Source organism: Anabrus simplex, chromosome 2, assembly GCF_040414725.1.
Source record: "Anabrus simplex isolate iqAnaSimp1 chromosome 2, ASM4041472v1, whole genome shotgun sequence".
Lineage (NCBI taxonomy): Eukaryota > Metazoa > Arthropoda > Insecta > Orthoptera > Tettigoniidae > Anabrus > Anabrus simplex.
Genome location: NC_090266.1, coordinates 530,023,823 through 530,041,077, shown reverse-complemented (window position 1 = coordinate 530,041,077; position 17,255 = coordinate 530,023,823). Strand labels below are relative to the sequence as shown.

Below are 17,255 nucleotides of genomic sequence, written 5' to 3'. Positions count from 1 at the left end.
AGATCAAATATATTTTATTACGAAAAGAAATGGATGATTTTGGCTCATGAATCTTAGGTAATGACATGGAAAAGTGTGGTGTTGTTACCTTTGGTGCAGGATGAAGGTAATACCAGGAAAGGTATAATATATGAAACGGTTATGATGTGTAAACCTCAAGGATGGGATTGAGCGTCAAGAAAAGCTCAAAGGCGATTACCAAGGAATGGATGATTTTGACTGCAGGTAATAAGAGAAAAATACCTGTGAGCGTTGTCGACGATTATTAAGGTTCAGTTTTGTTGATTTCGAACTGTGAGATACAACATAAAGTGATGTATTGACGTAACGTTTCAGTACTTATTTACAGCTCAATGCTTGGAGGTACAGGAGAAGGACCCAAAAAGCTCATTTGTGCATTCACCCGCCTCGTGATCCGAGCCATTAATGTGGACCATCACTGCCAAAACTTGAAAAACTAATTTATTTTCCTGCGTAATTGGTACCAGGTACAGAGACGTAATATGTGGCATTTCAATCCTCTCGCCTAGATCTTTTAACAGTCGCGTTTCCGTCCATCAGTTACCTTTCACCCTGTATAAAGAGGGTTAATTTTCAAGATATACCATAGCCCTACATAAATCGTTATCGTTGATATCTTCTTCATCAACGTCGTCGTCAACGACGACAGTAAGAATAATTATAACAATAACAATAAATAACATGTTTTAGTCCAAGAAACTCATAAGTTTCTCTTTGGACATTTTATGGCTGCTTCCGGTTATGAACCATTTCATTTCGTTCTCATTTATTGACGTCATTAATGTTTCCCTTCTTCAGTTACGAAGAAATAAAATGTTACAGAACCCACGTAATCGCCGACACACACGCATTCCGACGTGCACTACGCAGTATAAAATTAACAAACCCTATACGTTCTCTGGTCTAAGTACATCTACCTATCTAGTGTACTTCTTAGTATATCTTAAAAATCTCGCTGGAACCTGGTGTGTTCTTTTTTTCCTACTTTCTGAATATTCCTTAAAGTTGCTAAAATTCTTAGTTATATCTGGTGATTGTTAGCTAGTTCAGCAGATCCCAGTCTATATCACAACTGATCACAGAGGCAATGTCTATGGCTCTTATTACTCTTCTGTTCATCATTTTGGTGTAATTTCTCCAAGTGACTGCAGTGAACGTCCGAAATAATCATCATATTCTGTGGGAGTTGCTCATACTGAAGAATATTTCCGAGAAATTTCTAGGTGTAGGACATAGTTTCAGTAACATGAATATTTCGTTCAAGTGTTTTTGCTTGCAATGTTGACTAACAGTACAGTCGTTTCCAGTCTTGGTACTATAACCGTTCATGAGATGCGATGGTAATATACGATACACTAGTAATTGGCCTAATTTACATATATATACTCCGATCACTCGGACACAAATATATGAAACACTTGTTCAGGACTGCGTCTAAATTACCCATCCAAAATAACACAGATTCTAATCATATGGATCCGTACCCATGAGCCTTAGCCATCGGACTAAGTCTCACAACACAGAAATAAATACACTGGACAGAACAATAAGAAGCACAGGATAAATGCATATATAAATCACACCTGCAAATGAAACACACGCACAATATACACTAAAGTTGATAGAGGCGTCTGGTCTCGATCCCAACATATCCATGTTCGGAAGATTGCATGTCTCACATAGACGCAACATTTCAGCATAATTTGACACGACAGGGGAGATCATCTGCTTAGCAACCGATATCTAAACAATTGGGCTTTGCGGTCCGGCATTTCACGCAGGTAACCGTATCATTTGTAAATACTTTCACTTGAGACTCTGCCTTCAGCCTACAGCTTTCTCAAGGGAACCTTTCTACCTGCGAGAACAACTATCCCGTCGGGGCCTGGCCGACATACTCAGTGCTTCATAATGACATGCAAATCTCGCTAACAAAATATAGCTCACAGCCTTATACATATTCTCGCATTAAACAAGCTGGCTTACCAATTCATATAAATCATAACTACAAACATATCACCATGACTTTCCTCGTCTGTCTCTTGTCATCGCAGACCCCTTAGATATCTATCGGCAATTCTCTAGCCTCACATATGGAAGATCCTCGGTTCATCGACCTCTACATTCATGAATTTCTCTGCCACCATACTCAAAGACCGTATTCTACACTCGACGTTGTAGGATCTCCCGTTGCGTCTCCTTGCAGCTGAAATTAATGCGTCATGCACAGAAACATCCTAACATATGCTGTATCTAGTATAATCCTCTATAATATTACGATTCTCATGGCGTACAGCCCATTGGATATTATGAAGAATCTGCCCAAACAACTCTATCTAAAATGAACACACACAAGAATAAAATACTATTAACTAATACACACACCTATATTTAACCTATTCTGACCCCTGTTCCCATCTAATGTATACACAACACTAAGCTCGGGGCCTTACCATGCATACATCCCTGAACGTATTTAATTTTACTTAAAATGAACAAAACAAATTCCATTCTAACTTACCTTTAAAGATTAATTTACTTATTTAAGTATAACCAAACTAGTGCATCAAGATATTACTTCACGTGTTTATAGAACAAGAAGACTTGGCAGCAACTTCAAAATCAGCGAGGAATCACATGACCGCTATGTCATGCGTGCTTAGCCCATGATGACGCGACAGAGCACAGGGATTAAGGTCCTCTGCTCGACTCCAGAATACTTCATGATTGTCGTCTGCTAGATGGCGGTCGTATCTGGAACTGTTGAGTTACGTCAGAAACATCTACTAAGCCGCTCAGCGTGCTCGTACACACGGTTACAACCCTAGGGATGGATACTATTGACTATAGCTTCCGCGCAGATGTGAGTTCAATCTGTGCTGCATTAATTTGAGGAAACTGGCCAGGTTGTAATCATTCCTTGGCAGCTGTTATATTTTAAGCGACTCGCACACGTCAATAACACAATTCGGGTACGCGTTAAATAATACTCATAAATTTTATATCGTCACAAGCTCTTGTGTGCTAACTCACGGCGATTGTACTTCAGTCTAACAAACAATTCACAAATAAATATGTCCTGTTGGCTTGCGAATTACGACACGCCGCACTTGGCGTTTCAAAGCAGCAGGTGAATGAGACAATGAGTTAATGCGTGACTGACTGAGACCCAATGAGGTACCGAGCGACTGAGCCTGAATGAGAGTCAATGAGTAACTGAGAATCAATAATAGCACTTCCTTTCTTTCTGCAGAATTCATAGCCTCTAGAGGACGCTATCTTCGAGGTTAACCCTCGTGTAACAAACCTTTTTCCTTTGTAAGAGCTGGCCAGCACTCAACGGCCGCCCTGTAAACACGCACATCTCTCAATTTAGCAAAAGTAAATAATATTATCGAATCTTGTTACTTTATAGTTCCAACCTTAATTATGTATGGTGTCAGATCTGTGGAATTTAGCATAGTGTCGGATTAATTGATTGAAATTCAGATTATTCCAGCCCTGGAGAAGAGGAGTTTATTAACCTGTGACAGTTGTTCTGTACATCCCCTCGTTTAAATCTCACCCCCTCCAGGTTGGTGCGCTTGGGTACGCCGAGATAGTAGGGGTGTACATGATTGAAATTACGGCGTGCGGCTCAATTCCAACTCGAGGAATTCGTACCTACCGGAGCGATGCGGGGTGCTCACATTATGGCACGGCCATCCAGGGTTTCTTCCTTCGCTCCCCACGACTATATGGCGTGCTAAATAAAATTATGCCACAGTGTTATTATAAATAAATTGAAGCATATTATGGTATGGTTCAGTACTGTTACAGCAATGCCCGTACTTTAGCTTAGTGGAGAACATGGATTGACGCCAGGGCGTGTACGGTCCATGCTCAGAGAGTTGGAAAGAGAAGGGTAGTGCAATAAGTCCTTTTTAAGTGGAACTTGCAGTTTATTCAAGAAAAACAGATAAATCATATCACCTTTACAGACGAATGGTTGGAGTTTGAATGTCCAGAAAGATGTAGAGAAGGCGTCGTCCCTCGGAGTTCATCTTCCCTCAGCGTCGGCGTCGTCCCACGGCGCTTAACTCCTTCCCCTCACCATGGCACCACGTCATCCCACAGCGGTTGTTGACCCTCGATGTTTAAAAGAGACTCGAACCTGAAGTTTGACGTCTGGTGATAGTGCAGCGTGGAACACTTGATTAGCACTGGATTCCACTTAAGTCCCATGAAAGGAGTACAGAAATGCATGGGCTTCGCATAGAATGTCAAACTCCTCTACCGCATTGCACTGAAGGTTGTGGCACGAAACTGCACAAGTTCCACTGCCAAACGCAAACTACCCTGAAGAAATAAATTCAGAATCACAGCTCCGTGATGATAATGAAAGTTAACACTGTTCAGTAAATGAAAATAGTCACTGACGAACTTGAAATGATAAGCAACACAAAATCTGGAACCTTCTGAGGTTCAACCGTATGCAACTTCACTTAATCTCAGTTCAAAGAAAACAAATAAATTGAGTCCCTCGGACACAGTCTTTTGCACTGTTCGTAGTGAATGAAAAGAAATGCAGGCACAGTCTTTTACGAAGTCAATAAACACAGAAATTAATTCTCCACTGATGCACAGTTTTTACAAGTAACTTATCACAGTCTCTCGAAAATAAATGTAGGCACAGTCTTTCACGAAGAGAATTAACACAGTCTTTCGAGAAGAAAGGTAGACCCAGTCTTTCATGAAATAAATTAACACAGTCTCTCGAAGAGAAATTAATTTTCACTAAGGCACAGTCTTTTACGAAGTGAATTAACACCGTCTTTCGAAAAGAAATATAGACACAGTCTTTTGCGAAGTGAATTAACACAGTCTTTCGAAAAGAAATTGATTTTCACTAACGCACAGTCTTTCACGAAGAGAACTAACACAGTCTCTCGAAAAGAAATTACCGAGTCAAAATAATGTTGATCAGTTGAACCCATTCTATCACTTGCGTTATTATTGAACAAGTCTTCTGAGGTAACTTATTTCCTTCACACGAAGTTAAAGTCCTACGATTACACGTTCGACACTTAGACATTCGAACCGTATCGCGTATCATCCACCATCGGCCCTTAGCCGGACAGAATGACAGTCTATAATTCCACAGCTGGCCCGCACGGCGTGGCAGCTGGGATACAATGAAACACACACTGCTTTCTACAGTTTTTTTCCGGGGGGGCCCCGTAGCCCGCTCCCCCGTCGTGGCAATCGACTCAATTTACATTGCCTCCGACGTGCTATTAGTTCTAAGTAGAAAGAGATAGCTGGGAAGAGTGGGAAATGATACAAGGAGTATCTGCCTGTTTCCATGTTCGACACGTTACCAGGCGAGTTTGTATTGGTTGGATGGTGTTAAGGTGTGGTACTGAAGAGTCAGGGAAAAACCACGTAGGCAGAAAGAGAGAAAGAGCCTACATGTAAAACCTGACATCTTTTGATAGCGCATGCAAGGATGTGGGCTGGAAAAGTACAGAGGTTGTGTTAGTTAGGAGTATGTGTCATGCAATCATAACCATTTTCCTAGCTTTTGTCAGTTATTATGGGGAATCAGTTCTTCTTGTCACTGCCTGGTGCGGCTCGGGTCCGCTGGCGTCTGGGCTTTGGGCCACAGGTTAGTCCCTTGGTCCATCAGCCAGCGGTCCCTAGTGCCAAGTCTCCTTTAAGGAGATGGGGAGTATAGCCAAGCCTTACTTGGGGTAAGGGGATTCTTCTTTTCACCTGATGACTTCCCTTCTTTGCGGTGTTGGTGGCACACACTTGTCTCTGCAACCATACATACATACATACATACATACATACATACATACATACATACATACATACATACATACATACATACATACATACATACATACATACATACATACATACATCGTTATCATATATACATTTATACTTTTCGGTAGAGTGCGGGCCGCTCTTCCGCTCTCATGTCCTGTAAAATTAGTAAATTAAATCATTAAGTAATAGCTGCAGGGTGGTTTTCTGTCCACTCCTTTGTCGCTGGCGGAAGGCGGGGGTGGATTGGGTCATCTCTTATTATGGCTGTGTTGCCTTCGTCGTTGTGTTTCTTCTCTCAATTCTCCCTCGCTTGGTTCCCTGTAACATAAGGTAAGAGACATAGATAGACATGTACATATATACAGGTGTTTGCAGTGTGGTGTGTGTGCGTAGAATTGAGTGGAGCGGTGTAGTGAGTTAGTGTCAGCTTAGGAGAGGGGGTGTTTTTGGACTCCCGGCCTCCTTACCCTGTGGCTGAACAGAATGTGCTTCGGCGTGGGGTATTTGGTGTATAGATAGACGTCGTAGCGTCCTATTCCACTGACTAGTGGGTTGATCTTATTACCCCATGACTTCGTGTACATTCGGAGTGTTTGTTTTCGTATGTGTTGCCTTATCGAGCTGACTTTCGCAATTGCGCGTAGGTGGCGTATTGGTGTGTCATACGGGAGTCTAGCTGCTGCTCGAATGCATTCGTTTTGTAATAGTTCCAGCTTATCCAGGTTCGCCATAGCAGTGTACCCCCAGGCGGGGTCTGCGTACGTTATTATTGGTCTAATTAGGGCCTTGTACATGTTGATTGCTACTCTCTTGTTAATACTGGATCTTTTATTCAGTATAGTATAGAGCTGTGACAGTCATGCGTGTGTTTTCCGCTGGATGTCTTTAATGTGATATAGCATGGTTAGTTTTCTATCCAGGACTACTCCTAGATATTTGACCTTGTCGTGCCATGCTATGTCTCGACTAAATAGTTTGAGCGGTTTTATATTGGCTGGCCTATGTGTGCGTCTGTTCTTCTTAGTGAACATCACAGCTTGGCATTTGTCAACGTTGACCTTGATACGCCATTTGGTTAGCCAGGGCTCAAGGGCTCGCAGTGCTACTTGTAGTCTCTTTCGGGTGCATGCTAGCTTAGGGTGTTGTACTGTGATAGCAGTGTCATCCGCGTAGAGGTGCGTGGTAGTGAGTTCCTCTCTCGGCATGTCATTCGTAAATAGGATGAACAGGATTGGGCCTATTAGTGATCCCTGGGCTACGCCCGCCCTGATCGGTCGCGTGCTTGACAGTGTGTTGTGAACATCTACTTGGAACTCTCGGCCTTCCAGGTATGATTTAATTAATCTTATGTACCCTAGGTGGAATTCGAGGTCTATTTATTTCGCTAGTAGGCCTTCGTGCCAGATTTTATCTAATGCCTTCTGGATATCAAGGAATACCGTGCCTGTGTCCCTCCGCTTGTTTTAGTCCGATGGTCGCTTGTTCTATGACCCGAGTAAGTAGTTGCGGGGCGGAGTGGCCGTTCCTAAAACCGAATTGTTCATTTCGAATGATTCCTTTTTCCCTAATATGTGTTATTAGCCTTTTCAGCAGTATTTTCTCGAATACCTTGCTGAGGGCGTCCAGGAGGCTGATGGACCTGTAATTATTAGGGTTATATTATTTGTCCTTGCCTTGTTGGCCAAATACAAGGATTCTCGCCTTTTTCCACCGTTCCGGATAATACTGCAATTAAAACATTGCATTGTATATTTTAGTGAGTAGTGCGAGGGCTTTCTGGGTTAGTTTTTTGAGTATTATGTTCTGAATCTCATTTGGACCGGGTGCCTTCTTCGGGTTAAGGTGATCTATTATCCACTTAATTTCGTGGGTATTAGTCTTCTTAACCTCGGGCTTATGTGCATTTGCTAGGAATTCCGCTACCTTGGCCTCTGCTTGTCTAATGAAGGCGGGATCTGACGGTTCGTCATTGGGCGTAAAGGCCGCTTCCAGTGAGTCAGCTATCATCTCGGCTTTATCATGGTTTTCGTATACTGGTCCGTTAGGTCCCTTGATTGTTGGGATCACGTGTGGTTCTCGCCTGAAATATCTCGCTAAGTTCCACACCGGTCTGGTATTTGTGTCAGACGTACTCAGTTTGTTATTCCAGATCCGCGACCTGTACTCCATTTTTACGTATCCGGTCTTCATCGCGGTGGTATCGGGCCCAGTTGCGCTTGTGTTGGTTGCGCTTACGTATTAGATCTTTAATGTGGGCCGGCATTTCGATGTTAGTGTGTTATTTAGGTTTGTGTACCGGGATGGTCGCAGTTGTGGCTGCCTCGATTGCATTTATGAGTGTTTTTAAGGATTCATCCGTTTGGGCTGGGTTTACTATTTGTATGTCCTCAGTCCCCTGTAGGAGTGAATCGAGTTTTCTTTCGAATTTACCCCATTTGGCTGCTTTATAGTTGAGTCGGCGCTTGGGGTTATTCTCATATTCCTCTGGGTTCGCTTCCAGTGTAAACATCACTGGTTGATGCCTCGACCCTAGGTCGTTTATGATTTTTATGCTGTGTCTTTGAGGAATGTGTCGCAGTAGGGCTATGTCTAGTATATCGTCGACCCGATCGTTTGGCGCTAGGAACGTGGGTTCACTGGGGGCTGTTACCACACAGTCCTGGGATAGTATGTGGTTGTACAGCCTTGTGCTGTCTGCGTTACGTTTCAGGCAGCCCCAGCTAGCGTGTTCCGAATTTAGGTCCCCTCCTAGGATCGTGTTTCCATTTAGCCTTAGTTCCATTTCAATGTCGTGTGTGTTAAGGCTTTTAGGCCTGTCGTATGACGATATGACAAAGATGAGTGTTCCTCGCACTGGCATGGAAATTCCGCATGCCTCCAGCTCGACCAGTTCTGGTAAGTCTAGTTCCATATGTTTAATGTCCTTCCTTACCAGAACTGCCACCCCTCCGACTCTATTAGCCTTGTCACTTCTGTGTAATTTGTAGCCTCTTACGGTGAAGTTCTTCCCCGGTGGGAGGAAGGTTTTTGTTAGGAGAGCTACGTGTATAGTGTTCGCGGCTAGGAAGGTTTCGAGTTCAAATTTTCTAGACCTGACGCCCTGGCAGTTCCATATTAGAACTCGAAGCTCCTGCGTGTTATTGTTATTATTATTGTTGTCGTCGTCGTCGTCGTGTTGTCCAGACATCTCGGGTCAGGAGATCAGAGATCGCATTAGCCAGATCCCTTAGCCAGGGGAATGGGAGCATGTTGGCCATCAAAACCCCAGTGGTTATGATTTCCGTGAGGTTCAAGTTCGGAAAGACGGTTTTCAGGATTGTTTCTATCCTTTTCTTGAACGCTATTACTGCCATGTTCCGCTCTGGTTGCTGTGCCTACTTCTGTGTAGGTGGTGGGGCTGGTGTTGTGTGAGGGGCGGACTTAGGGGGCGGTAGTGCGGATGTCAGTTTGCTGTCGGCAGGTATCCTGCGGGGTGGAGCTGGCCTCGGGCGGGCCCTGTGGCAGCTCGGCGGAGCTCGCGTGGGCTTAACCTGCCTTTGTTTCCTTACATGGGGCTGGGCCTTCTTGTTGTTGTTGCCGGAAGTCTTGGCTTGGACGGTGGTGGGGGCTGGTTGAGCTGAGGGCCGGGGTTGTGTACACCCTCCGCCCGTGTAGGTTTGAAGTTTAAGAGACTTCTGCCTGATGGACGCTGGTTGTCTGAAGGGCTTTCTTTTTGGCCCTTTGTACCTGGAGGGCCTGCAAGACCTGAAGGGTCCTTTTTGCCTGACGGGTCTGATTTCTTGTTGCGTGAAGCGCCTGTGCCTTGAGGGCCTACTTGGGCTCTAAGGTTACCATGCTTGTTGCCCTTTAGCCCTTTGCCTTGATGGGCGGCTCGAAGTCCCTGCGGCTGGGACAGTCCTTGAAATTAGCCGCGTGTTTCCCCCCGTAGATAGCGCACTTATGTACGCGGGGTCGCTGCTGTGGGGACAGTCGCGGGCCAAGTGGGAGGCGGCGCATCTGCGACATCTGGGCTCCAGTCTGCACGCTGCCCCTGGATGGCCATGCCTCTGACACACTCCACATTGGGGGCCAATGGCTGGGAGGCGGTACGGTTCGGTCGACACCAGCATGTTCGCAAGTATCCGTATTTTCCGCAGATTTCCCCTCCTGGGGTGTCCGCCACGGCAACTAGGGTGATTGGTTTCGTTGTTTGGGGTGGCTGAGGTACTTTCTGAGTGTCTGCCTCGTGTTTGTGATTTGTGTTGTTGGTGGTGGCATGATCGTGTTTATTGTCGTGTCTGTGGAGCTTTCGGCTCGGGTACTCGGTTTTCGACCCCCGCCTTGCTGGGCCTTGAGGTTCAGAGGCTTGGGGTCTTTCCCTTTCCCCTCCCCTTTTTCCTCCTCCCCTCTTGGCTTCCCTGAAATCGTCGTCCTGGTTTCCCGGCTGGGTGGCTGGGTCCGAGGTTTCGGTCACCCCGTGCTTGCACAGCTCCTCTCCCTCCGTACCTTCAGAGTCGGCATCCTGGGATGTACCTGATACATCAATCACCACTTTTGCCTCGTCCGAGTCAGAGTCCGATTTGCCGGCTTGCTTGGGGAGGGGTGTAGGACTTTACGTGGCGCCATCCGCCGAGTCCGTCTTTTCTTGCCCTATTTCCTTCCCTTGTGCGCCGCCTCTTCGCTCGGGTTGGTGGAACTGGGTCCCGCTTTCCCGGCGTCCGGCTGGCTTGCCACTAGGTTGGGTTTGGGGGTAAGGTTTGTATTGGGGGAAGAGGTAGTCTCCTGGTTGCGTTTCTCCCCAGTCACTGGCTCAGTAGAGTCATGTGACTGTTCCTTCCCAAGTGCGAGTTCCGGCACTTCAGGGCCTAGCCCCGGTTCCCGTTCACTCGCACATAGCGTCATGCTCCCTGTTTCGCTTTCCCGGCGCTGCGTGCTCCTCTCTAGGGGCTCGGCTCGAGAGCCGGCCTGTCGAATGGGCAGCGGCTGCATCGGTATGTGCTTACCAGTGGCTGTTGACGGGGTGGTTATTGGAGTTGTCCTGGTTGTGGTAGTGGTGAGCGCAAAGTGCTGTGTGCCGTACCCCGTTGCGCCAGCGGCCTGCGTCAGGTTTACTTGCACAGAATCAGAGGTGCAGTCTGTTCTATGCTCCTGTAACACATTTCGCTCACTGCTCACGGGGGGCACGCTGTGGTGAGTCGCCACCGATCCCCGCTCGGCCGGGTCATTGGCCGTAGCGGGGGCCGTTAGCGATGGGCTGCGCGCTTGAGGGCACCCATCCAAGCATTGACCACGCCCAATGTTGCCCAACTGCGGTGATGGGACAAGCACCGGTGTACTCAACATGGCGTGGCTGTTGGTAGCTTGTGTGGGATTCCCTGGGGGCATATTAAGGACATAGCCCTTAAAGATGTCCTTGACTGGTGATATGGGGCTGGTCAGCCCCACCCTACTGGGAGTGGTTGGCAGGGGGTTGCGCTGTACCCTCTGCTGATGGGTTGACGGCCGTATAGTGGGCAGAGTGCCATGTGAACAGCTGCTCCTCACTCTCCGTCATTTCTTGAGGTTCGTCGCCTTTGCCTGTAATGGTCCCAGGCTCGCTGACAATTTGCTCGTTCCTAAGCTCATTATTGCTCTTTTGGCCACCACGAGCCTGGTTCCGTGTGTTTTGATGTGGGGACATTCTAGTTAGAACTAGTGGACGCGGGATGATCCGTTGTTAAGCGGGTCCCTGGGCCACAGATTTCCTACCTAACCCTAGGTACCGAGAAGCGGTAACCACTTGGGGCAGGTAGTGTATCCACTCGAAGTTCTCAGAAGGTGTCGGTGAGAGGAGAGGGACGGCTAAGCGAGAGGCACATACGTGTTCTCGTTAGCACAGTCAAGCTCGTCCTCTGCTTTTCACAGGGCTGGCGAGCTCCTTTTATCCCCCACAGGTCGGCTGGCAAGACTAAAATATGGGGTTATTTAATTTTCCCTATCTCGGCCATCCTTCCGCCGATTTACTTGAAATTTCGTACAATTACCTGTATAATTTCGGCCTACAAGATGACGTGCTTCAAATTACGATCGGACATCCCGTTCGGGCTATTATGACATCGAAGGAATGGAACATTCGATCGTGACGTAACTTGGCCTTAGCGGGTATCCTGCAGCGAGCGATCACCTGCCTGCGCTCTCACACATGATGTCTCCGCACACAGCGCTCGTTTCAAATCTTCGCAGATGGGTGTTAGCGCGTTTTTCACAAAAAATACTTGGACGGCGAATGCTGACAAGGTATCCCCGTTTCAGTACAAACCATTTCTTTAATACAAAATTCAGTCACTATCCTTCTCCACTGTGGATCCATGGAGTTTTCTTCAGCAGGTTATGTGAGACAAGAACATCTATACAAGTATTGAACCTAAATTTCACTAAATGTGCACGATATAATTTTTTGAAATTTACAGAGACTCTGCTAATTTCCCCCACCCCCACTAAACTAGAATAATTTACGTCGAATTTCGGGAAGGACATTTGGCTTGTTGAGTTTTCAGTGTAATTTTCTATGTATAGAACCCACATATATTTGAACGTCCCTTGCAGCCTTTCCCCGGTTTGTGAAATAGAAAAATAATATTACATGCCATTCTAAAATTTGGAAGGCAGATCAATCAAAGTTTTAATATAGCAGGCAGCAAAAGCATCACTAAAAGTGTCAAATGTTTGTCACAACTCCATCTGAGCAATCGCAGTAAATATGAACAATCCTTCCATTGTATAAGAATTAATGAAAAACGGATTAGCTTTTTAAAAAGATACTGATCTCTACATAGTATAAAATAAAGTCCTCGTTCTGTCTGTCTATCTCTGACGGCTGATCTCGAGAACAACTGGGTAGATTTTGATGCGGTTTTCACTATTCTATGTATAATTTCTTGAGATGGTTTCTGTATGGGAACGTTCATCTATGACCAAGGTAAAGCGAGGAGTAACGATTTCACTGAAGCAAGTCGAAGGAAATACTATCGTCCGAGCGCCTTTTTAACTTAAACTGAGTAAGCCATTAAATATATATCTATACCATGAGAATAAGAATTGTTCGGCATAAAACTCTCTATAAAGAAGTCCGCCACAGCACATGTCTATGTTTAATACATAACCCACTATAAGGGTTTTTATGTTCCAGTTAACGAAAAACCAATGTCAAATTTATAAACAAATTTTTGAAGTAATAATTTAAACCTTATCAAAATATGTTGTTTGTTCACCTCGACTAATTTACAGTATGTCATTTTCATTTATACTTCAGGGGATGTCATCGTTTTCGTTCTTCTGCGCGATCTCCATTCCGAAATATGAAATGCTAACGATTTAAGTGAAGCAATTGAAGAAAAATCTGTCATCCGTGCGTCTCTTTATGTTTCGCTGGCTAAAACGTTAAAAATACATCTATACTATGATGGTAAGAATTGTTCAGTATATTAAATTCTACGAAAGAAGTCCGCAACGGCATATATCTGTCCTTAGTCTATATACCAGTATAATGGTTCTTATTTTACAGTTCGTAGTAAAACACCGTCAAATTTCAAAACATTTTTAAAAGTTAATTAGCTAATCCTTTTCAAAATAAATTATTTATTCACCTCAAGTAACTAATGTAGATTAAAAGGTCATTTACAGTATGAAATTTTCCTATATACTTTCGTGATATCGTCGTTTACATCTTATAGCGCAATCTACACTCTGAAAGATGGAAATGTGAACGACCAGTTTTGGAGCGAGTGAGTAGATTGCAAGCGAACGCGGTAACCTCTCACCGAGCTATGAACAGCTTCAGCCAGCAGCTAACGGAGGGAAGAGTGGATGTGTTGCGAGTTTTGCTATTAATTCGAATGATGATGTTTGTTGTTTAAAGGGGCATAAAAGCTAGGTCATCGGCCGTAATTCGATTCACCTCGCCTTTTCTACATTCCGTCTATGAAAATTTAGTACCACAATCTGTTTGGAATTTCCGCGGTAATTTGATGCACCTGGGCTTTTCTTCATTCAGCCTGTGAACATTTCGTTCCGCAGGCTACACAGTCGAGTTGAGATTTCGGCGGGGGGGATTTGTTTGAAGTTTTGCTGTTAATATTATGCACCTTGTTTTTTAAAAAATTTCGTCTGTGAACATTTCGTCACTCATGTTACGATACAATAGTAGTTTTCCAGTAATTTTTTATTATGATAACCCATCATGCCGAGACGGAAAACGAATACAGGTCGTAGTACATTGCATTCGAAATACGTAATCTACACCCTCCAAAGTTATGTAATGGGACGCGATTGGTAGTAAAACCTTTGAAAAATTGTTTGATTGATGCTACTGTTTTAACTGGCTGTGGCCATAGTAGAAACGATCTTAACACATTGCTGTCCGGCCCATCTGAAGTATAACTGGCCCCTGTGGCCGGAAGGTTTTGGCAGAGACATGGAGTTATTGCAGGGTATCATAATTTAATAATTCTGGGTTCATTTACAGTTATATCTGTCTACTTTAATGTTTTTGGTGAGATTTTATATTTCGGTTCATTCTGGTAATGATATCTGTTTGATTCCTCCACCATATACGCCAACAAATCATTACAAATGAACAACTTGACATCATAACCTATATTTTCAGGTTCACTCGACGAAAATTTTAATGCCAGGCGTCCACGAGAAAGACTACAAAAACATTATAATATCCCGTTAGGCCACTCACTGTCAGAAATAGGGAGAATATTATCAACAGTACTTATATCTAGACCCTCTTTGCAATCTGAAGGAACAGGTCATTGTTCACATGGTGCATTAAACGTGTCATTCACCGCATCACTTTCTCTGGCACTAGAATTATCATTAGACAATTTATATTCACTCTTCTCACAATCACGGGAAACATATGACTAATTATCAGGGTATAATTCATGTATAATATCACCAGAAGTCAGTCCACTGTTTTTGTTTCCCGGCGCTGCCATTTCTGTTTTCTAGCATTGATAGATACACGGAAGATATTGGAAGGCAAAAACAAATGCTACTGACTGACTAAAACGGGCATAATCAGTACTAAAAGAAGTGGAGATTTTCTACCATTTAGGTACATCAACGATAATCTCCAAATAGTTCGTCAATAACCGTTAGATGGCATCAGAAGACAGACTTGCACCAACACGTATTCATACGTGATCGGCTGCAGAGCACCGTGCTTGGAAACACGTATTGATACGTGAGCGGACAGCATTGTGTTAATAGCGAGAACCCATGCTTCCTGCAGAATTGTGTTTTGGTTTCAAACGAATCCAATTCCAAGTGAGAGTCTGCTTTGGCATGACAATAAACAAAGTACAGGATCAAACGCTTAGCATGGCTGGAATTGATCTCGTCGGAGAATGTTTTCCTCATGGCCAACTTTACGCGTCCCTTTCTCATGTTACACCAAAAGGAAATCTATTACTGGAGGGAAACCAATAATGTCGTATACAAGGAAATCTTATGTCTTCGGATAAAAGTAGCCTACTGACTTAATTCGTAGCTGCTCCTTTGTGAAGCCGGGACTGTTAACAGAAAGTGTACCAGTACAAGGTAACAACACTGACATAGTGGATAGTACAGAAAACAAGAGTAAGTTTGTAAGAATTTCTGCTAACATACAACGATAATAACAACTGGAATGGGTGTTCAAAATGGCATGTTATTTGTCGTCGCATTTTTCTCTCGTGCGCTATGTCATTCACAGCACTGGCATCATACAGAGAGGATAGGTCAGCTGCCTGTAAGTAATAATTTCACACTTCACCATTTAGCCAATATCAGCCATTCAAAAGTCTTTCGTTGAAGATAGTAACAATTATTTCCGTTAAAATTTGCAGTCGGCCTCACTGACAACATAAAGTATTCTGCTCCATTCTCGTGCTCGATTCCCGGTCAGGTTAGGGAGTTTTATCTGGATCTGAGGGCTGGTTCGAGGTCCATTCAGCCTACATCTGACGGAGAGATGGCAGCCCCAATATTATTTCTCTTTTTTAATATAAAATGCTATTTATTCGGAGCGTCGACCTAGAAAGATCTTTGCACCATATGTTATGAACCTGCATGTATATGGAAATTGGGAAACTGTAAAGTGTTGAATGTGAGGAAAGGAACACAAAGGATGACACAAATTCCCAGTCCCCAGGCCATGGATATTAATCATTTACAATTAAAAACCCCTGACCCGGCCGGGAATCGATCCCGGGGCCGCCGGATGACAGGCGGACGCATTGCCTCCCACACCGCGGGGCCGGGCAGCCCCAATCTACAAAACCAAGAATAACGGCCGAGAGGATTCGTCATGCTGACCACATGATACCTTGTAAGTTCGATATTTATTGAAATTCCTTCAACCAATAAAAGTTATACATATAATTTCAGTCATAATTATTATTTGATACAGCACGAAGATGATCAAGGAATGACAGAATGAGTGCGTTTATTAAGTACAGTAATTCAATTATGCGAGATTTGACCGAATACGGAATAGCCACTCTAAACTTATGTTGGGATCAGTAAAATTTCCCCCCCATATACATTTTAGCATGAAACTTGTGTAACAAAGTCAAACTACAATTTCGTCAGTCACTTATGTTCATGGGGAGGGAGCTCTAATATGATCGGAATGAGCAATGGGTATCCGTAGGAAGTAGAGTAGAGTTTCTGTATTGTCTTTCAAATTCTGTCGACCTTTTCTAATGGTGTACACATTATACAACTCGTGCCAATAAAATTCATTAAATATCTACTCATGGTATGCAGTGACCGTGGATACCACTGTAGAAGCATAATGTGTCCTGATATATACCGTTTTTATTCCTGCATACCTGCTGCGGTATGATATTTTTTTATTATCATACAGCTTAACTCTCTTTCTGCTTATTATAGCCACTGTGCATAAGCAGACGTTTTACTGTGTTCTGCCTATTTCATTTTCTAACCCCTTGCTTCATAAAGAAGAGAACATATTTTTAAATATTTAACTGAAACATTAGCTTCGTGGTGAAAATTTAAATTCTGGAATGACAGAGAAATATTGATACCAAAACATTTCTTCATTTATTTATTTAGAATGATCTGACTGATTTTGTGGTTGGTATATTTGATATTATCCAGTAAAGTATATTTGAATGCTAATAAGAGACTCATACCAACACAATGATTGACCATTTATAAGTTATTTAGTATTGGAAGTGAAATTCCTTTAGTGTACGATTTGTGGTTTGTAATGGTTGTAATTCTACCGTTTTATAAAAATTTGTAGTAACTACTGAAATGATTTGTATTTCAGACTGTGTAGTTCATATTTTACGTCAGAGTCATGCCTGTCATGGCCGAAATATATGAGAATGCAGTTAAAATACGCCATCGATTAAAATATTACTAGCACCTGGCAAACGATT

At 43.7% G+C, this 17,255-nt stretch overlaps 1 protein-coding gene across 1 annotated transcript in view; it reads left to right on the top strand.

Moving 5' to 3' along the window:
- Positions 1-17,255, top strand: part of HisCl1 (Histamine-gated chloride channel subunit 1) — a 511,142-nt gene that overhangs the window by 210,534 nt on the left and 283,353 nt on the right. The window lies entirely within an intron of this gene.